The following is a 20,755-nucleotide window of genomic DNA, read 5'->3' as shown; positions in this document are numbered from 1 at the left end:
AGGTTTCGGCCAACTGGCACGACTGCTCACCACACAAATTGGGGAAAGAAGTTATTAATGATAATAAAGAAGCAACACAAAATTAGGGGGAACAGTGCCTTGTCCCCAATTAAGTCAATAGCCATTTTATCACTGACCATGGTGAGATACGAACACGAGTCATTGCAATTAAATTCTTTTTTCCTTTTTGAAGTTTGGGCTACAATATATTAATTTACTGTTCATCTGACAGGACATTCTGGCTGAAATTTATTTAATGAGGAGAATCAGAGGAAGAAACAAATGAGGCAGGACAGCAGCAGAAGGTTCATGGTGGGTTGAAAAGAGAAGAGAAAAGCAGGGATGTGATTATCTCTCAACATGTCTGTAAGAAGAACTGAACTTGAGCAAAAAGAAAGACTTTACAAAGCTGATGGAGCTGTAAGATGGGAAGCAGTTTGTTTCCTCCAAATAAAATCAGATAAGGCAGATTTAGTACGGAGGTTTTCCCAGGATCTCAGAGAGCACCAATGAGCAGAGAGGAAGTCAGGCAGTAAAAGGCTGTCCAGTGAACAACATGCAAGGAGATCTCCTCCCTCTTCCGACATTTTACATCCCACTGGATGGAAATACCCCAGCACAGGAAAAGCAGAGACAACTGGAGTCACTCCTTTCCTCCCACGTGTACGGCGCCCAGCTCCAGGCACCTTTCCCTGCACCCATGTCAGCTAAGGGAGCTCAGCACTGCCAAGGGACCTGAAAAATTAAACAGAGCAGCACCCAGGCCCCAACGCCCACAGCACATGCATTTGGGAATTTCCGAGCAGACCAGATCCAACCCAATCCTGTAGATTAAAGGCTTCTCAGCAACTGGAGAGCTTTAACAGGGATTTGGAGCACATCATCCAGTGGAGTTTCAGCTCAAAGAAACTGAGTACAGGTACCTTGAGGCAGCTCCACAGCAGAAACCCAAACTCAGTTAAGTGGGGACAGGAAATTCTCTTCAAAAACACACTCCAGATGTGATGTGACCTGGAATAGTGACAAGAAGAAACTTCTCCCTAGGAAAAAGTACAGATGAATCACAAGGAAGCCTAACTGCAGCATGCTTCCCAGGGCTGACTTGTCCCAAGACCAAATGCAGCCACATAAAACTGGCTGTAACTTTTAACTCCAATGCAGAATGCCCTACTCACAGCCATGTGAACAGGGCCAGCCTGAGCCGATGATGGCATGTAGCCATTCTGCAGACTGTACATCGATCCCTGTACAAGCAACCACAGCAATTTGCCAGCTTGGACACTGCAGTGGCAAGCACTTTCCATTTGGAGGAGTCCAGAATATACCAAAATTGGTTCTTTTATTCTGTAGTGTTGAGCTGAGTTACAATAACACTGTCAGAGCTGCACCAACTCCTTTTACCCTCAGATAATGTGCACTGCACTGCCGTATCAGAAATGGATGTGCTATTCAGCTCTTTGATTTATTCGGGTAATATCAATTCAAGCTGATTGCAACCTACTGAAATGGCAAGTGCTGGACACACATTTAAATTTAACTATCTGTTGTGACACAGTGATAAATTTAGACTGGCTCCAGGACCAGTGTTTGTCTCTATACGTCACGTCACAGCAATGCTCTATGCCACTGAAAACCTCTGGCAGTCCTTAAATTGCTGTTGTGTCACTTTTTCCCAAACTTAGCCTTTTGAAGAGCATTGGAAAATCCTGCAGAGGTGAGAGAAAGTGTTGCTAACACAGCCTGGACATGCAGAGCCATTGCTGCTGGCTTATCCTCCACTTTGCCTGCCCTAGTCGGAACCATCCCCACCATTTTTCTGTAAAATGCACACAACACACACACACACACAAAGAAAAAGTAAAAAAAAAAAAAAAGGGCACCTATCCTACAAAGCCAATACCTACAGAAAGTCTAGATGGTTTGCAAGGCTGTCATTTAATAAACTGAGCACCAGAGGCTTGGAGACCTCCTTGCTGGAGATTTGCAAAATACTGCTTCTTCCCCACCTCTGCAGCAGACAGCTGACTTCTCACAGGGGGATTTTGGGGAGCAGTGTGCTGAATTTCCACCCTTCTGTGACTCAGGTATGAACACCCTGAAAAATCAATTTATCTTTAGACATTTGTCCCCAAAGGCAAATTGTTTTCCCCATGAAGCTCACAGAGCTATCAGAACACCACATAAACAAATGTTCTCCATTATGAGGGCAAATAACCCCATTAAAAAATATATAAACAACACAAAACCTGCACCTTACACTTCCTGCATGTGTTTTCACATATGCTACTGCTCTGCATGTTTAAGCAGCAAATAAATCAGTTCCTCACACAAAGGTTTCAATGCAGGAATATACTAATCGGGAATTTACTCAATTTGTGGTCTGTGCAATCAAAGACATGTAAGAAAAGCTTCCATTTCTTGATTTCTCAGGCTTACTCCTCTGTGAGGAATGCAGCAGCCAGGAATGCCAGGATGCTATCTGGCAGTGGGGCTATTTTGTGAGCAAGGTAAATACAGACACCTCTGCTTGCTCCTACATCGGTCTGACCAGCTCAAAAATCACATAGGCATAGGAGACAAAAGGATGGCCTTGTGAAACTTTCCATCTCATACCAGTTCAAGAAGCAGACAAAACTTAAACATCCCCTATTAAGATGTTTTGAATGATAGTTGGATGCCATTTTGCCTTTCATACTGGAAGTTCACAGGGGAGCTTCACTTGAAAGATTTCTGTATGTGATACCTGCACACTGCTGTTGCAAGAGAACACATATGTCAACGCTCTGCCCATGAAACAGCAGAGCACTCCATGCAACCAGACATACAAAAATTCCAGTAACGTATAGTAAGTAAGAAAATATATAATTTCAGCTTGCATTGAAAATGTATTTGGTAACAGAGTATTAGATGGGAAAATCTTCCTTGGAGCAGAGTAGATGAAAGGTTCATGCAGTGATGTATAAAAAATAAAGACAGTTATTGCCTGTTTTCCATAAAACCAGACTCCTTGTTCTGGCACTATCACCTCACCCAACTTTTCCTCCCAGCTGGCAGAACACTTAACCCCACGGTGGTTTCCCAACGAAGAGGTGAGGAATAACATAAACACAGAATGCTTTGTAGGAGGTGCAGTGCAGTAAGGGAATAAGACCAACCCACATTCACGCTTTTCTCTGCTGTGATTTGTCTGTGGAAGGTAAAGAAAACAGATGAACAATCCCTGCCATGCTGCATCTCCCACAGAAGCCCCAAGTGGTGGCCTCTCCATGCTTCACTCTCCACAGCAACCCAAGGCACCGTCCCTCAGCAGCGAGAGCTGCCTCTTTGGGATCACAGGGGACATGCCACTGCTGCAGTGAGGTAAATTACTGCTGGCTTTAATTCCTGCTGGGCACAACACTGGAGACAACGAGGATCAAACTGGCAGTGCCAGGCTTGCAGGCAAACACATGTGGGGTTTATTATCTGAGCAGAGGTTCTTCACATCGCGCCTGAAAAATTACCCTCAGAACAGTCTCCCTTGCCAGGGTCTCCCAAACATGCTTTTCTGCCAAAACAGCCCAGGTCTACATTGGAGCAGGAAGAATACCCTTGGCCTGAAGATTCGTCCAAATCGTAGAGATTCCCCCTTATGGCTGAACTGTGTGCAAACATAAAGCCAAAAGGAACCACTTCTGAGTACTTCTTGAAAACCATCATTCAGATGAATTACAAGAAGAAAAAGGACCCCACTGTAGGCTCTGCAGCTGCCAAGTGAGAGAATGCAAAGCTCACGTAGCAAAAGCAACACCCATCACACAGCACAGCCAGGATATTCAGACAGCCAAGCCCTGGGGATGAGACCCCACAGGAACCTCCTCCCAAACACCACACTGGCTTTGTTATGGAGCAACGGGGGCACCTTCTTCCCCTGGCATTAGACAAGAGCAGTGCCTGGGCTTTGCCCACGGGGAAAGATACCATCAGGAGATGAGAGCTCAAGGTGCCATTATGTCCATGCTGGTCCTCCACTGAAAGGAGTAGAAAAGCCCTTCTAGAGCTCCCCAAGTGGTTGCTCCAACACTGTGGCTTGCAAAGAGCAGGTCAGCCCAGCCCAGCTAACAGGCTTCCACTCTGCTGCTCTTACGAGCAGTTGTCTCCCATAACTAAATACAGGAACTGTGCACAGATTTAACAGTTGGCTTCCCACTCTCTAAATTAGTAAAATAGTGAAAAGAAGAAGCCAGTCACTTAGGAAGAAAAATGCCCTTTATACAGGCACTTGGGGAGAAAAAGAGCCTCTAAACTTTGAGCAACACAGCTAGATGCTCCACGAGACAGTGTCCTACCAGTTCTGAGGGACCACTTGGTCCCTCAGCTGTTCATCACCAGCTACCTCCACCACCACCATCATCTTCTTCTGGCAGCAAACAGACCCCTGGGTATTGTGTCACTTCAGGATCCAGCACAGGGCACCTCATCTCCTCGCTTTTGCACTCTCCTCTCCTCCCTTCACTTTGCCACTTCTCTCTGGCTTCCCCCCATAGCTTTTCTTTTTCTTCCCTTCGTCCTTCCTTCTAGCAGCTGATGCATTTCCCTCACCCAAACCCTACTTTCTGCTCATTAGGAACGTGGGAATAGCTCCCCGTTATGCTGTATTTACTTTAATTATATTATTCAGCGACCAGATGTCTTTGTAAGCTCTGAATTCTTCCATGCAGACTATATTCCTTCATAATCAAGGGAGAAAAAGTTCCAGCTCCAGCTGCAACTCAAGGAACTCAATTTGCTTCCATTGGTAGGTGCTTATTAAACACCTCCTTACTAAAGAAGCCTCCAAATAAACATATCAGTACATTTATTTTCATTGCTTATGGGGACATCTCACTGAAAATAGGATTTGGAGAAGAAACTACAGCCTAAGATTTCAGTGCATACCACGAAGACGCCATGGCCAATGATGCTAACAGCTACTGCGGGGAAGAGACTACATGTAATCAAAAACTACCACTGAATACTGAAATTTTAAGTCAACTGAATACTCATCACATTTTTAATGCTGTCATTAAACCTCTTGAAGATGCTGTAATACCATTCCTCAGCTCCTGGAGGAAACACCTACTGCCAGGGAGGTGATATGCTGAGGGATTGCCCCCACAGCAGCACATACCTGGTTCAGACAGGTGATTGCTCACTCACTCCCTCCAGGTAGAAAGAAGGTGCCACTGAGCACAGTGAGGGAGGAAGAGCCCCTCTTCTGCTGAGTGCTTATTTGGGTAATGGATACAGGCATTGGCAGCTATGGAAACAGCTTTCACCTGATGCACTCCATAGCTTCACACATGAGCTGAGCCTTTGGATGTTCTCATTGCATTATTGCTTTCACAATAAACTGTCTTACTTTTACCCAGAGGTCAGACCCTGATGGCCTCAGTTCAATTTCTTCGAGAGTTACTCTGTGCTTCCCAGGTTAAAAAAGGAAGATAATCCTAGGATCCAGCCTCAGACATGGCCAGCAACAGCAGCTCTGTCTGCCCAGAGCAGCCAGGGCAAAAGCACACTGCTGCACCAAGCACTACCAGTAACCCATGGTTCTAAGCAGGGATCAGCCGTGCCATGGGCACATGAAGGGATCAGAGAGTGGTTCTGGGCACGGATCAGCTGTGCCATGGGCACATGAAGGGATCAGAAAGTGGTTCTGGGCACGGATCAGCTGTGCCATGGGCAGATGAAGGAATCAGAGAGTGAAGCATCCTCCATGCACTGACCATGAGACAGCTGCAGACAGGGCAGCGTGTGGTGCTCAGGCAGCCCTTGCTCACCCGCAGAAACGGGCAATGCAGGGCCTTACAACACAACTTTGAATAAGCTGGAAAGAGAGGAGGAAAGCGCCCAACTGAAGATATGATCAAAGGAAAAGGCATCAAAGAGGACAACTGCAGCTGTGTGAGCACAGGAGCCCTCAGCAGCACCTCCTGGAGCACTCAGCTCCCCAAGTTCAGCACAGCTCCCTGCAGCTGCCTTGCTGGGCCTCCATCAGGAGGCTTATTTACTAAACCAGGGAATAATACATCTCATGCAATGTAATTTACTGCACAATTTCACAGCTGGTCTAGAAAAATTCATCCTGGTGTCACTGTGATTACCAGCCACGACCTCTGTGTCTGTCTTTTGAGCTGGATGTTGTTTTGTGCTGCTTCATCCATAACTGTAGCATGGGACAAATCAGTTGGCTCCTTTTTTTTTTTTTCTTTTTAATCCCAAAAGATAACATCCCACTGCCCTTCCCCATCATTTACTAAATCAACACACAAGATGTTTATGATGATTAAATTACATCACATAACGATGCTTTTTTTTTCAGCACAGAAGGTAAAAATAAATAAATAAAAATAAAATATTGGGCAATCTCTCTCCTCCCTGGAGGTTTTCACAAGGCAGGTACCTGCACCCACCAACAAGGACTCACGAACAAGCCAAAGAAATGACACCAGATCAATGAACATGGATTTCCAGGGTTCCTTCTTGGCTGGTACAAGCCCTGTTCCCCATTTTCCAGCAATCTAAGGAAGAGCAGCAGAGGGCTGAAAAGCACTGCTTTAATTATCATCAAAAGTCTCCCAGACAATGCACTTGAGATCTTTAGCTGCTCTAAACACTCCCCTGATAACAGGCAAGGAATCTGCTGAAAGAAGGGTTTTTGGGGGGGAATGTAGAAGTGTGGAGGTGAGTCTGGGGAACACAGAGCTCCAAAACCAGCCCAAAAGGCAGCAAGAGGGCACATGGCAAACCTGTGCTTCATCCTGTTGTGATGAAGGTCCACCAGGGATGTGTTTGGAGCAGGTACCATCATTCATCTCTCCATACTTCTTAGAATCCTCCCCCAGTCCCTAGCAGCTCATGGAGCAGAACCTCCTGAGCCACAGGTTGTTTCTCTGCATTTAATGACTCCTTGTGTAATTTTCTTCTATGAACGTGTTCACTGTGTTTTAAAATGTGTCAAAGATTTGAGTGCTGTTTAAATGAAGTTGGGAACTTGGGCTTAAAGCTGTCACCCCCATAAATAAGTGATTGATTCCAGCAATGGGTTGTGCCTACTCCTGTTAGCAATTAATTTGGCTCCCCCCACTCACTGCACACAGACAAACCAGCTTCCCTTGAAGAGGTGGCTGGACTGGTGCCTTCCCACGTTTGGGACCAATTCCCCACTTCTGGTAAAAGCATCACAGCAGATTCCAACCTCCTCCTGCTCCCCTCTCACAGCTCTTCACCCCTGGAAAACAACAGGGCTTTCCCAGGTTGAGATAGGGAGACAGGGAAGGAGCCCCAACCACTGTGCCCACTGCAGGTGCTCCACTGAAAAGCCATTTCCTTGGTGAGATCTGCATGGCTACATGCCCACACCTCTGCACATGGCTGCTGCCAACCAACCTTCCACTGCAAGATCAGGAAAAATGTCTGAATGGCACTTTGAATGCACCACTGAGTTGTACTTTTACCCATTTCAGTACAACACAACACCCACAGCACAAAACTCACCAGGAAGTCACCAGGCTGAAGAAATCCATCCCTAAATCTCTACCTCTCTGCCCACTCCCTTCACTTTGCACCTTTGTTTGAATAATTTATTTATTAATTAAATGTATTCTTAATCACAGCCTACAGCCTGCCAGTTTCTGTGTGCCAACAATAAAACAGCTCTTTACTGGGTGAACACCACAGTGATAAGAGGGCTTCAAAATATCATTCCTTGTGGTTTTTATGCCGCTGAATCCTGAACAGAAGCTCTATGAGCATATGTGTGCCTTTGCCTCTCCTGCAGCATGGTGGCACGTCTGAGTGCCCATACACAGCAGGTTTCAGCCATAACAGCTCAGAGGGCTATTTGGAGCCTTTTTTTCTGCAGGCAAGCAGGTGAAGATGAATGATGACATACAGAAAAGGGGGAGAATCCAGTTCGTGCTCCTGCTAAACTGCCCAGTGACCCATTTTTAATGATTTAGAGGATCACACACAGGGCTTGACTTTTTATACAGAAAATGATTAGAACAGTTAAACTGTACAGAGAGATTCTAATGTGAAGGAGTCAGAGAAATCCCTGGGAGCATCTTGAAGGAAGGCTGAGAAACCTGAGCCGAAGCTGGAGCTGCTGCATCCCCAGTGGTCCCCCAAGGCCACTCCCAGCACTGCTGCCTCTGCTCTCTTCCCAGGTACACGCTATTTTGCCCAAGAACTTTTACAAATGCACAAAATGCTCTTTCCCAGGTGTTTCCAACAGGACATCCTACTTTTATCTATTAAAAACAACATGATGCACTTCTATCTCAAGCCTCTTGTCTCCTGCTACTAAAGTAGCACTCTCACAGGCTGGGACAGGCTGCTTGTGGGGGGTAAATATGGCAGAGAAGAACTAAAAAAGCTGCTGAACAAATACACATTCTCCCTTTGTATACTGCATTTGTATTTCAAATTTCTATTGCATTTGTATTTCATTTCCTTCCCTTAAAAAGAAAGAAAATAAAAGAACCAACAAAACCAATTCTTTCTTTTCCTGCAAAGGCAGCTAAATCAGCTCCTCCACCATTAGTTCATCACCCCAGTTTATTACAGCAAAATGTGCTGTAGCCATTTAACAGGGCCAGAAGCATTGTATGGCTTCTTCCAGGATGGAAATGGCACCAAGACCACAAACCCAAGGCTGAGAGCAGACCATACAGCCAAGGACACACCAGCCAAGGAATGCAGGGAGAGGCCAGTCCTTTTGGAGCAATTCAGCAGCTATCAGCCTGACTTCACTCCCATGCAGCTTCAGAAAACATAAATATGATGGTTCACTTCCCAACACAGCACCCCTCCTCCCCGCTTTGCTCCCCACTCCGTAGATCAATCAGATGGGACAGAAGACACACCTCAAGAGGGACCTGTGAATCACTAGGGTGCATGCACAGGATGTAAATGTTTTGTCTTATTTTAAAAGGCACTGGTTTACCCAAGAGAGTTCACTCCAAGAAACAACCACCTTATTCTTGTACCCTTCTACCACCTCCCTGAATTTAATAATCTCCAATTAGCTGGAAGAGCAAAAACATCCTCCAGGTGTGCTGGGATAAAATCACCTTAGCCAGGCCATTTCCATACTGTGTAATTGTTCTCACTTTGCTTTAAATGTGTCCAGCTGCTTCAGGGGCACGGTTTCACAGGCACAGGTTGCTCCATAAAACCATCAGTACCAGCTCTCTAAATCCTAGGCTCCTGCCTAGAGCTCTGTCCCAGGCACCAGCACACTGCCAGGCACACGGCTTTGCCATAAACCTTTGGGAAAAGCAATTCTTTATCTCTGATGGAAAACACCTTCCTTCCTCCACTTTCTCTGATAATTTGATGCTGGACCATCAGCACAAGAGCATCTCAGTATTTTACAGAGCAGCATAAAAATTCACAAGTTAAAAAAACCCTACCTTGGTGGCAGAGAGACCTCCAGTTCAACAAAACTGGTTTAACATTTCCGTGCTTTTTCTTTTTTTGTTCTTTAAATGCACCCAATATTTCATGCTCTAAGGACTAGCACAAGGTGAAGAGCTTTCCCCTTCTACAAGCATCTTGATGGGCCATCAACACTCAGGTGAGAAAGGCTGCTGGTGTTACCTGCAGGAGTTATTTAATCCATTTTGTAAAGGTTAGGACAAAATTAAGATCAAACTTTCATGCTCTTGACACTTCCTTTTATCTTTTTTTGAAAGGTATTTTTAAGAAATTATTGCTGCAATAAAGGAAAGGACAAATACATGTCAGTACTAGAAAACAAATTTATATCCTTGCTGTGACAAATGGGCCGTGCCGCACTGTGTCCCTGGTCGGAGGGGACGCCCCGGCCCGGCCTCGCTTAATGGCAACTTCTCATCCTCTCCTGCCAGGCCAAGTCTCCATCTGAAGATTTGATATTTGCCTTCATAGCTGGTTCTTAATCAAATAGGGTACTTTTAGAATGAAATTACCGTGGCTGTATTACAGATATAAGACATCTCACTTCAAGGGCATAAGCCAACCATTAAATGATGGACATTAGAAAGAAACTTTTCCTTGTGAGCAAGTTATTACATCCCGACGGTGCCACTCACATTTCTGACAGAGAACAACACTTTTGCCCCACACTGTCCATCTCCTGTGCACCTGCATCCTACATGGCACATGGGATTTGCTCCTGTTTCCCACGGGGGAGGTGTCTGCAAGCTTCAGGCCCTGACCACTCCTGCAAGGCCTTTCCCCTTGCAGAAAAGAAAGCAGGGGTCACAACAAGGACCATGGTAGCGGACTATTGACATTTAGCAGCTGCCCAAAGAGGCTGGGGTTCTCCAGCCCTGACCATGTAACCAAGGAAGCCCCAAGAGCTTCACCACTGCCTTCAGCCACATCAGGATGAAGCACATCAGGGTCACGTTCATTTCTGGACCTCAGAGGCACCCGATTTCCATTCTAGGGGATGTGCCATGGTTTGAGAGGGCTTCCCTCACTGAAGAACACTACTACAGCCACATGCCACAGTTCTTTGTGGAGTTACAGCAACTTGTTAGGATCATGAAACCACCCAAAACTTGCCCCAGCAGCTGCACAGCAGCCCATGTGCCCACCATGGGTTGGATCTTCTGCACAGTACCCAGAACTGCTCTGTCTGGGGAAGATCTGCCACGATCAGACAAGGAGAGATGCCCTCCCCAGCACTAACTCCATTCAAAATACCTGGAAACCCCCACACTGGGACAGGCTCCAGATGAACATGTTCCTGTTGCATGCACAAGGTAAAGGAAATGGTTCAGCTGAGGAGGCAGAGACTGAGCTGTACAAGATCAACTTAAGAGCCATCATTTTTAGTGGCATTTCTGTGTAGTTACTTTCAAATTATCCATTATCCCAAGTTTTCTTTTCCTCCCAGCTTGAAGATAATTCAAAAATAACTTGATTACACACACTTCCCATCAGTGGCAACAGTACTGAAGTAAAAAAAAAATGTTTTCCTTGTTACTGTCTAGTGCTCAATTTTCTGATTTGATTTTTTCATGCATTTAATACAGCTTGTTAAGTAGCAATATAATCAAGAATGGCAAGTACGAAGACCAGTTTTACAGCAATTAAATAATCTCTAAAGAAACCAGCAATAAAAAGAGTTGGAAAGAAAATCTGATCCTGCTGGAAATCCATTTGTTTTAAAAAGGACGAACTTGTTAGGAAGGGAGCTGATTAAATCAGCTGAGGCACTGCATAAAATAATTGAGTGGGGGGAATTGGGCTGGTTAATTGTTGTGCTGTAAACATTATTACTACAAACCTAAGTATTTGCAGAGATTATGGCTGGGTGTTTGTTCTTCCAGTAATGAATCCGAGATTTCTGTCTGGAACAACAGGTGTATATAATACAATATAATAATACAATAATATAATGTATAGAATTCTTAAATATTGCAGAATTCAGACACAGCTCATCTCTCACTTTTTTCAGCAACAGATGTGTTGGGGAACTATATTGACTGGGCAGGTTCTGTGTGTACTCATATTTTTACACAGATAAATGCATACACACACATATACACTTAGGCACACAGACACTGCATCACTGCATTAATTTTAGGGAACATAAAAAGATGAAGACTTTGAAAATCCCAGATGACACAGAAAAGGCTTACAAAAGCAAAAGAGGGATGACATCCTTTCCTATGTTTTGCACTGACCTTCCAAGTCAGCCCCTTAACAGCCCCTTAACTCCTTTTGGGAAGGAGAGAGGAAAAGCTGGGAAGCAGGAAGAAGGGAAAAGCTGTCCCAGTCCAAATCCACAGCAAATTGAGAGCAAGGAAAAACATTTAAAATAAAGGAGAACAGCAGGAGGATTACAGAAGCACTGCAAGGTTTCCCACAGCTTTCTTCTCACTGGAATTCCTCTACAAAACGTGTGCCAGTCTTTCAGATTACAGCATCGCTCCGCTGCATGGCCTCCTCTCTTGGCTTTCTGTAATGCAACACCTTTTCCCAATTGGAGTGGTTCCCAAAGGAACTCCAGTAGATTGACAACATGGAAGTTAATGTGTGATAGTGGGACTGCTCAGACATGGTGAGATGCTCACCTGTGGGGAAAATTGTTCCAGTGATAGCAAAGCAGTCACTTTTAAGTAAAACATAAATACATACACGTGTGTGTGTGTGTGTGTCCAAGAGTGTACAGCCTGGGGTAGCCCACACCACACACCAGCGACTCCCTGTCTGGAGGTGCAGGGACCACGCTGGAACCAAGGAACCAAGCAGGGATGCCCCCCCCCGTTGCTGGGGGTGCCAGTCTGTGGGTCCAAGCTGCCTTGACAAGTTGCCATTTGCACACTTACTCCTGCTCTCTGTCTATCTCAGTCATTAGCTTCAAAAATACCACATGGAGGATAGGAAAAAGAGCTTATAAGGAAAATAAACATATCTTTGTTTGCTCTGAAAATGGAAACTGTAGGATTAAAGGTATCTGGATGAAAAGTAATATTACAGATGAGCTGGAAGCTGGTTTGTTTTTTAAATCAAAGGAGTGAAGACCCAAAGTTATGCACTGTGCCCCACTAATCTACCAGCTACTTGAATACCCTAATCCTTTACTTTGTTCATTCCCTTTCTTTCATTTTCCTACCCTGATTTCTTACTGCCTCTCCACAAGCAGCCATCTTCACCTATAGCACAGAGCTCCTTTCCCACTGATGGAAATACTCACCTTGCAACTTCATGATGCTCCTGGTTAGCTGCAAAGATACTTCTGGACCTAAAATCTGCATAACTGCAGAAGACCAAAGTGAATGAGCAAACCCTGCATTGGACTGGCTCATCCTCAGACATACTAGAATCCAGCAGTGACTGAGAACTGAGGCAAAATTGGGTGAGTCCCCATCACCATTTGACCAGCACAATGTTGTCTTCAAGATCATCAAGGCCTGCTACCCATCCCGGGAAAGGGAAGAAAAGTCATCAGTTCAAAGGTACTGTGCTTGGAGCTGTTACTCCAATTTGGTGACTGCTGCCTCCTTTCCCCGCATCCTGTTATTTTGGTTATTCCCCCTTCAGTCATGTCACAGTGAGATGCTAACAGGCTGCCAAATAAACCCTTTGGAGAACATAAGGACGTTACATGCTTCGTGACTCCTAAAGAGAACATCTAGTGCCGTGTTAAGGATTTTACAGACTTCCATTTAACTCTTGTGTACTGGCATTAGGCTCCCATAAACGACAACTCCATGAAAAGCTGTGCCTCTGCTTTCTGCACCCTCCACTCAGCCTCTGCTGCTCCTTCCCTGCCCAGGGCAGCCACAGGAGCACAGATGTGAGGGGCAGCTCAGGAGCAGGCCAAGGGCTGCTCCTGCCAGGCACTGCCTGGAATTCCTCAGATTTTTGCCTCAAGAGCAGCATGTTGCTCTGGGAGCCAGGCATCTTAAAGGACACAAAAACAAGCCCTGCCATGAACTCAGAAACAACGCTTTCAAATGGCTACTATTATTTTTTGATAAACTACGCTTGTCCAAAATGGCAGGATATTTAAGAGAAAATGGCACTAATTTATGCAAAAGTCAACAATACAATTATAATAGTCATTTCCACCTCAAGTCAGCTTTCAAGGTGGTAATGGAAACCAATATGGATTGAATGGGAAACATCTGGCAGGGAAATCCAAAGAGAGAGGTTCAGAAAATGCGACAGCTGCAAAGAGACTTGCTCACTTCTGCTGCCAAGGTGAAGGCACACACCATCACCACCCAGCCACACTCCTGTGCACAGGCCCTCCAAAAAACAGACTGTTTTCTCTATTCAAACTCAACCCAAGGAGAGAGAAATGCAACAGAGTGTTGCAAATGTGGCACAGCATGGCAACCACCCCAAAACAACCCCTCAGAGAGACGCACGACTGGGTAAGGATCACTGGTGGCAGCGGCAGGAGAAAATTTAAGGCAGGAAATTTTGCGATGTTTTAACCACCACTGCATTCCCCTGTCTTCCCAATCCTTTTCTAACACTGAAATACATCCCAGTAACCTGGATAAAACCTCCTGCCACAGAGCTGGCTGACAACTAAAAGTTTACTTGAAGCACTTACCAGTTCCTCATGTGAAGCAGAGGAATAGAACAAATCACCATTTCTGTGTGTTTCTGCTGTAAAACCCACAATTCCTTCAGTCAATATTGAAAGGCTGGGTGGAACCACACAACATTTCTGACCTAAAAAAGTCTACTCAGTTACTTCTTTCTGCTCAGCTGGATTTAAAGCTGAGTGCACACCTTGAATGAGAAACATGGGGTACCAGCCTAAAACCTGGAAGAAGGAAACTCCTACACTGCTTCAGGAAAAAATGCCTTTCTCACTGTATCACTGTATCTGCGAGGTGCAGTGTCAAGAGCATGAACAAACCCCACAAAAATGCCCTGTGATGATGATTGTCTCTTCTTGGAGGGATTTAATGAAAAGAACTCTTTCTTCTGTATGTAAAAAAATTCATCTAAATGATAGCTAATTCCCATAATAGCTGCTATAATGGAGAAGAAAAACAGCTACAAGTTACATTAGTGTTCCAGATGGGTTTTTTAGCATTTTTTTCCTAAGAATTACCCTCCAAGGACCCTAGATAACCAAATAAACAGCATTAGACAGAACAGGGACATAGAAAAGACCTCAAACCTCACTACAATGAAGGAAGATCGCTACTACATTCATATCCTTTTAATAAAAAAGGCTGCTGGAAAGAGAAGTCCTGATGCCTTTTGTTGAACAAAAGCCAGTTTGTCATTAGTACATTGCAGACAAGGTTGAAGAACACTTTGGCCATTTGAAATTCTGGACTCTGAAGTATTTTATTACCAAGGTTAGTGAAAGCTTGGATGAATCAATATCCTTTGTGTATCCACTGCACAGTTCAAAGCTGCCTGTCTGCTGATTTCATGGCTGCACGTGTGTCAAGAACTCTAAAAGCTGTATGGGGAAGATGTACATTTGTAGAAAACAATGTTTAAAAAAAATAAAGTCTGCATTAGTTTATCCTTTCTTTCCCCCCTCAATTTGCCATTTTCTTCACCATCCCAAAGATCACTACAGCACTCTCTTCATATATCCAACAGTCTCTATGTATCTAGAAGTTTGCTTCCTTATAACACTGAATATTGAGCATTTGTCACTCGTTTCAGGCAGGAAAATCTATTCACTTATAACACAAATTGCCTGAAAGTCACCAAGAGTCCTTCAAAGTGATGTACAGGGCTGCTCTGGCAGTAACAGCAGCAAAAAGATCCTTGTTGGCAGATTCCTTTGAATCATCAGTATCTTCTACACCTGTTACCTGGTGTTGATCTGGAGCATCCCTTCAAAGCCCTCTGACTTGAGCCTTGTTCTAAGTTACACTCCCCAGGTTTAAAGCTATTGAGGTATAGGTTTCCTACACACATGGAAATTTAAAGTCAAGAATTGACTGCATTTAAAAAATGTGAACTTTTGGGACACCCAGGTATCTGAGAACAGAAAGCAGATCTTGTGGATGACACAAGATGGTAAAATTAGAACAGCTGCCATGCTTAACAAAATGGGCAATTAAATGAGCTTTAATCCTTCCACAGTAACTTAATAGGACCTGTGGAAATGTTACACTGGGATTCAACTCAGCAACAATGCCAGCAAAACATGGTTTTGATTAATTATGAGAATGAGTTAGTCAGTCTGGTGTCATTCATAAGGAAAAAAATGGACATGGGAACACAGTGGTCTACTCTGCTGTGGAGCAGCACCAGGACACTTCCACTCCAGAGCAGGCTCCTCCATCACAGTCTTTCAGGTGATGTCAGTGTTAGCCCAGCACCCCTTAAAAAGAGCTTCATTTTCCTGCTCCCCAAGTACACAGAAAGACAATTTTCACATCTTAAAAATCATGTCAGTTATAAACTTGTATAACAGAAAAAGTATCAGTATTCAGAGTTTCTGAGCTTCCTGTTTCCTGGGGCGAAGTCTAAAGCTCAGTCTCAGCCTTTCTCTCAAGCAGGACTTAATGGCATTAAAAAACAAAGCAGAAAACATGCTGCTTTACTTCCCTTAGCAAAGCACAGAAACTAATGACTGTGCTTACAAGACACTAAAAAGAAGCTGAATTGTTTAGGTAGACAAAGACCTAACTATGGAGATTTCAGAAAGGACATGATCAGCAGTTCATCATCTCAGACTGTTCAGAAAGCGCAGTACTGATCTCTGGGGTAGTCCAGCAGAGACTGGAATTAGCAGTACAGGATTTTTGTCTTCAGCTAGTTTTTAATTGCACAAACAGACACTGTAAACATCTCACTACCTGAGCGTGACCTTGGTGAGCTACACTGAGCTCACGACGTGCCTCTGCTTATTAACAATACCAGTGCAAGGTCTGGGACCACTGCACGCCTTGGCCAACAACCCTAAAGCCATCAATCATTTATGACAGAGCATAAAAACCAGGCTCATTTTTGTGAGGAAACTATCCAGCACAGTGTAGTGATAATGTGTCTGTTATGCCTTCTGAGGAGACATTCTGACCTGCACACATCCCCAGCTCTGCCTTCATCATAGTGATCAGCAGGACCCTGAGCAAAGCCAATGTCGGCCTCACTTTTGGCCAGAGCTGGACCAGATCACTTCCATCCTCCTTGGGTGGGGCCACCCAAACTGACCATCACATTAATGCACGGCCACAGATGAGGGAGGAGATCCCTGGCTGAAAAGCCAGTCCTGGAGGAAGACACAGCTCTGTCTGCAGCTCGAACACTCACGCTGCTCTCCACATCACACAGTGCTTGTGCAACTGCAGCCTCCATCAAGTGCTGTTTTGACAGCTTAAAATGAGGGACACCATTCCTTGTGAAGGAATTCAAGCTGTACCCACTGACTCAGAAACTACCTCATTCACACTCTGCATCTGCCAATCTTAGCAGTCTGCCTACGCTTTAGGAATAAAGGGGGAAATTAAGGTAATGTGACATGTAGGATATTTTTGAATATTAAATTTATGACACACTGTTGATTCATTTATAATTCATCGCAAATTGCAATGCAAATATTTGGCTAAAGTTCAATGATGTTGGGAAAGATGACTTTTTTGTTGTTGTTCTTCTTTAAACAGACACCAGAAATAACACATCCCACTTAGTCCGGGAGTGAGTCCCCATTAGCGAAGACACAAAGAACAGCCAAGTCCCAAATCCTGTGGACTGGGGATAAGAACTAGAGGGCAAGAAACTCTTCCAAGTAAGGAGGATTCCTTCAGAAACTAAGTGTAACTGGTGTATATCATTACAAACAGGCAAACGCCTTCACGCATCCATGCACACCATTAGGACAGAAGAATTAATTTGCTGAAATATCCTGTGAAATTGCTGTATGGCTAAGCAAGGTGAAAAAAATAGTGTCAGTTCAAAAAAGATTGTATTTATATTTCATTGTAATTTTAAAATTATTTTTCCCTGCTATTTCATTCCCTTGAGTCAGTCATCCAGACATTTACGCAGTCGGTTTAAGCAGGAAGCTCAGGCTTGAATGAAGCAAGAAAGCTTCACCAGAGTGTTGCTGAAAGCCATTTTCCGGACTACAGAGGCTCAAAGGTGGGCAGAGAGAGCTTGTTTTCTGTCTTGAGAGATCAACACCTGCCAGCAAAATTTGTGACACTATTATCTGCAGCCTACAGAGACCTCCAGCGACACTGACCACCAAGTCAAAACAGAACCAGTTATATATAATCCCTTGTCCCCTGAGGAACAGTATCCTTTGGTTTTTAAGCTCCTGTAAGTTAGATTTTGTTTAATTATGATTACTATCGCTCTCTGCTATGCTTTGGTTCTGCTGAGGTGATGCAAAGAGAGAACAGTAATGACTTGAAAAACAGAAAACATCTAAAAAAGGTCTGTCTTAGAGGTCTAGTGGTTCACTTGCAGGTCCAATGGCACTAAGTAGGAAAGAACAGGGAACAAAGCATAAGGCAAACATATATAATTCTTTTCTTATAAAAAGAAATACAAAAATTCTATACACACCACTCATATCTTGAAGCAGTTGTCACAGCTTGAAAGTCTTGTGGCTGAGATGGAGAAGATATTCAGGGACACAGCTATGATTAAGCATTTGAAGAAATTACTAAGAGATCACTAGACATCACTCACAGTAAATTCTTATTTAAAATGTCTGATGGGAAATGTCTCTCCATCAACAGAATAAAGCAGATTCAGACACTGTTAGTGAGAGACAGCCACAGCTGCAAGATTTTGCTGTGTGTGCTGAGACTGCAAGGGCAAATGTATGGCGGGCACTAAGAGCACAGCTGAAACCACCTGGGCTGAATGTGGCCACAGGAGCTGCCACTCGAATCGCGTCTGGACATCAGTGGGCTGTGCCACTGAACCTCTGCCAATGGGAGAAGCCTCCTCCGGCCGGGAAAACGGCAGCAGGAGAGAGCAGAGGGAAGCCCTGATTGATTTTCAGAGTCTTTCCCAGGTGCTCCAGCTCCCTCTGACAGGCATTGCCCAGAGGAGTTCACACCAGCTGTAACTGCAATGAAATACCAAGAAGAAACTGTCCCAGTTTTGCTTCAGACTGGAAAGTCACAGGTTTTTTTGTCATGCATTCTTAAACAAATAACACTCTAACTTCAACAAAATCAGTTTCAGATACTGAGGAACTACTTCTACCAAACACTAAACAGACGAGATGAAAGCTCCACTGATCTCATCACAAAAAGCTCCCATGAATTTAACAAGGCTGGGATTTCCCTTCCTGTATTTCCAGTATTACCATATTACTGTGGTAATAGTAATAGCCTTGCTAATTCGGGCAGGCTCTGAATAGCAGCAAGGCCAGCCAACGAGCCAGTGCCTTTTATTCCTCCCCTGTTGCTTCCTTAGTATGCGCCCGAGCACGCGTGGCACAGAGCATCGGCCTTTTCTTCACGCTTCCGCGCAGGGCACGGCTGTTGCAGCAGCCCCGGCAGCGTCCCCCCCGAGTGAAGGCTGCCTTCATTCAGAGGGGCACACAGGTGTCCTCCCTGCCTGCCAGCAAGGGCAGCAGCTGTGCTGATATCAGCCAAAAACTGCGCTCCCGAACTGGGCACCCTCGTGCACAGCCAGAACACAATGCCTCACCAGCCCCCCAAAACTGCATCCAGCTCCCAGGGATGCTCAGGAGGATCAGGAGAGGCCTGGCAGTGGCTGGATGCTCTCAGAGGGCGATAATCTGTGTATCTGTGTGCTTCTGCTCCCTTGGTTATGGGAGAGGCACTCAGTGCTGGTTTTGGTCATGTTGAGGACAGAAATCCTTTGTTAACCCAACCTGTTCAATGCACTATCACATCGTATTACTATTACTGACTTAGGGGTAGTTTTCTCAGGGTGGACCAACAAACCAAAAAATAATTGAATTCCTCTCATTTATTATTTAACTCAACTGAATCTTATTTTCATAAACACCTTAGCTGGTGGAACAAAATATCTCCTGTTTCCTGAGTGCTTGTCAATGGTTTATTCCTACACATGGCCGAAGTCCCTTTCTGCAAGATAAATGTATGTGCTGGCACACACGTGCTTAGACACGCTCAGGCAGTGCTAGTGCCCCTTTGCAGAAGATCATCTGCTAAGAAAATAAAGCATTTAATAGGTAATGACCCAACAACCCAGATATCTCCTGCAGAAACCTTATGAAGCACAAACTTTTTGCCACGTATTTGGCTCAAAAGAGGCAGTCCCTTCTTTTATATATATATATATATATATATATATATATATATATGCATATATACATAAAAATATATATAAAGAACGCTTCTGGCTATATGAATATTACTCTCATTTTTAAACCAATGCTTTAATAAGGAATATTTGCTTTTGCCAATGATTATCTGTTGGGTTTTTTTCCCCACAGAATGACAGATGATACTGTCTTTTCAAAGTGACAGAACAAAAGAGATTACAGTGATAATCAGGTTACCTTAGATAGAAAGGAATGAGAGATTCAGAGCTACTCCTCTGCCCAACAATCCTCAGACTTCATATTTTCATCTACTGGGTGAGCACTATCTCTGTAAGGTTTATTTAAACATATCGCTTTCCCACTAAAGCATTTTCTGGCTCCATAGACTTCCTCTAAGGATTTTCAGCTAAAAACAGGTTATAGTTTCAAAGCACAGTCATAACAGAAATTGGAGAGGATATATCACAGTAATTGTGTTTACCTTATAATGAAAGAAAATAAGGAATATTCCACCTACTTGAAATAGAATTTAAAGAATGAACAAAAAACCAAAGAACAAACCCACTAGGAGGAAATAGAACAATGTCTGTCCATCCCCAGACAGTCTATAACCAAACACTGCAATAATCACAAAAAGGAAAGGCTTTCCAGATATAACATCAGCTTCAGTTAACAAATAGGTAGTGTTTAACAGTGATACACAGGTAAATTTCAGTACTGTAGGACTGATTTAAAACACTGGATGTATTAATAATCCTTGGAATAGCTCCTATTTAAAAACGGATATATTTAAAATAATTTTAAAGTGGGTAAGTATCAAGTTAGAAATCTCAAAAATGGGGTGGAAGCTGTTTGATGCCAAAACACCAAGCCAGAGCCATAATCCAGCCTAAAACCCACGTAGGTGAACCTCAGGGCATCTCTCTTTGGCCCATCAAGTAGCAGCTCACTGGGAAGGGGCTTTCACTCACAGGCAGTCAGAATCATGGAAAAGGGCATAAGGAGACATGGAGCTCAGAGCTGGAA

The 20,755-nt window shown here is 44.1% G+C and overlaps 1 protein-coding gene across 4 annotated transcripts in view; it reads right to left on the bottom strand.

The window, feature by feature from the left end:
- ERBB4 (erb-b2 receptor tyrosine kinase 4) overlaps positions 1-20,755 on the bottom strand; it is a 577,667-nt gene that overhangs the window by 486,737 nt on the left and 70,175 nt on the right. The gene's annotated exons all lie outside the window — the stretch shown is intronic.

Source organism: Corvus hawaiiensis, chromosome 7 (assembly GCF_020740725.1).
Source record: "Corvus hawaiiensis isolate bCorHaw1 chromosome 7, bCorHaw1.pri.cur, whole genome shotgun sequence".
In the NCBI taxonomy this organism is placed as follows: Eukaryota; Metazoa; Chordata; class Aves; order Passeriformes; family Corvidae; genus Corvus; species Corvus hawaiiensis.
This window is presented reverse-complemented; position numbering and strand designations above follow the sequence as displayed.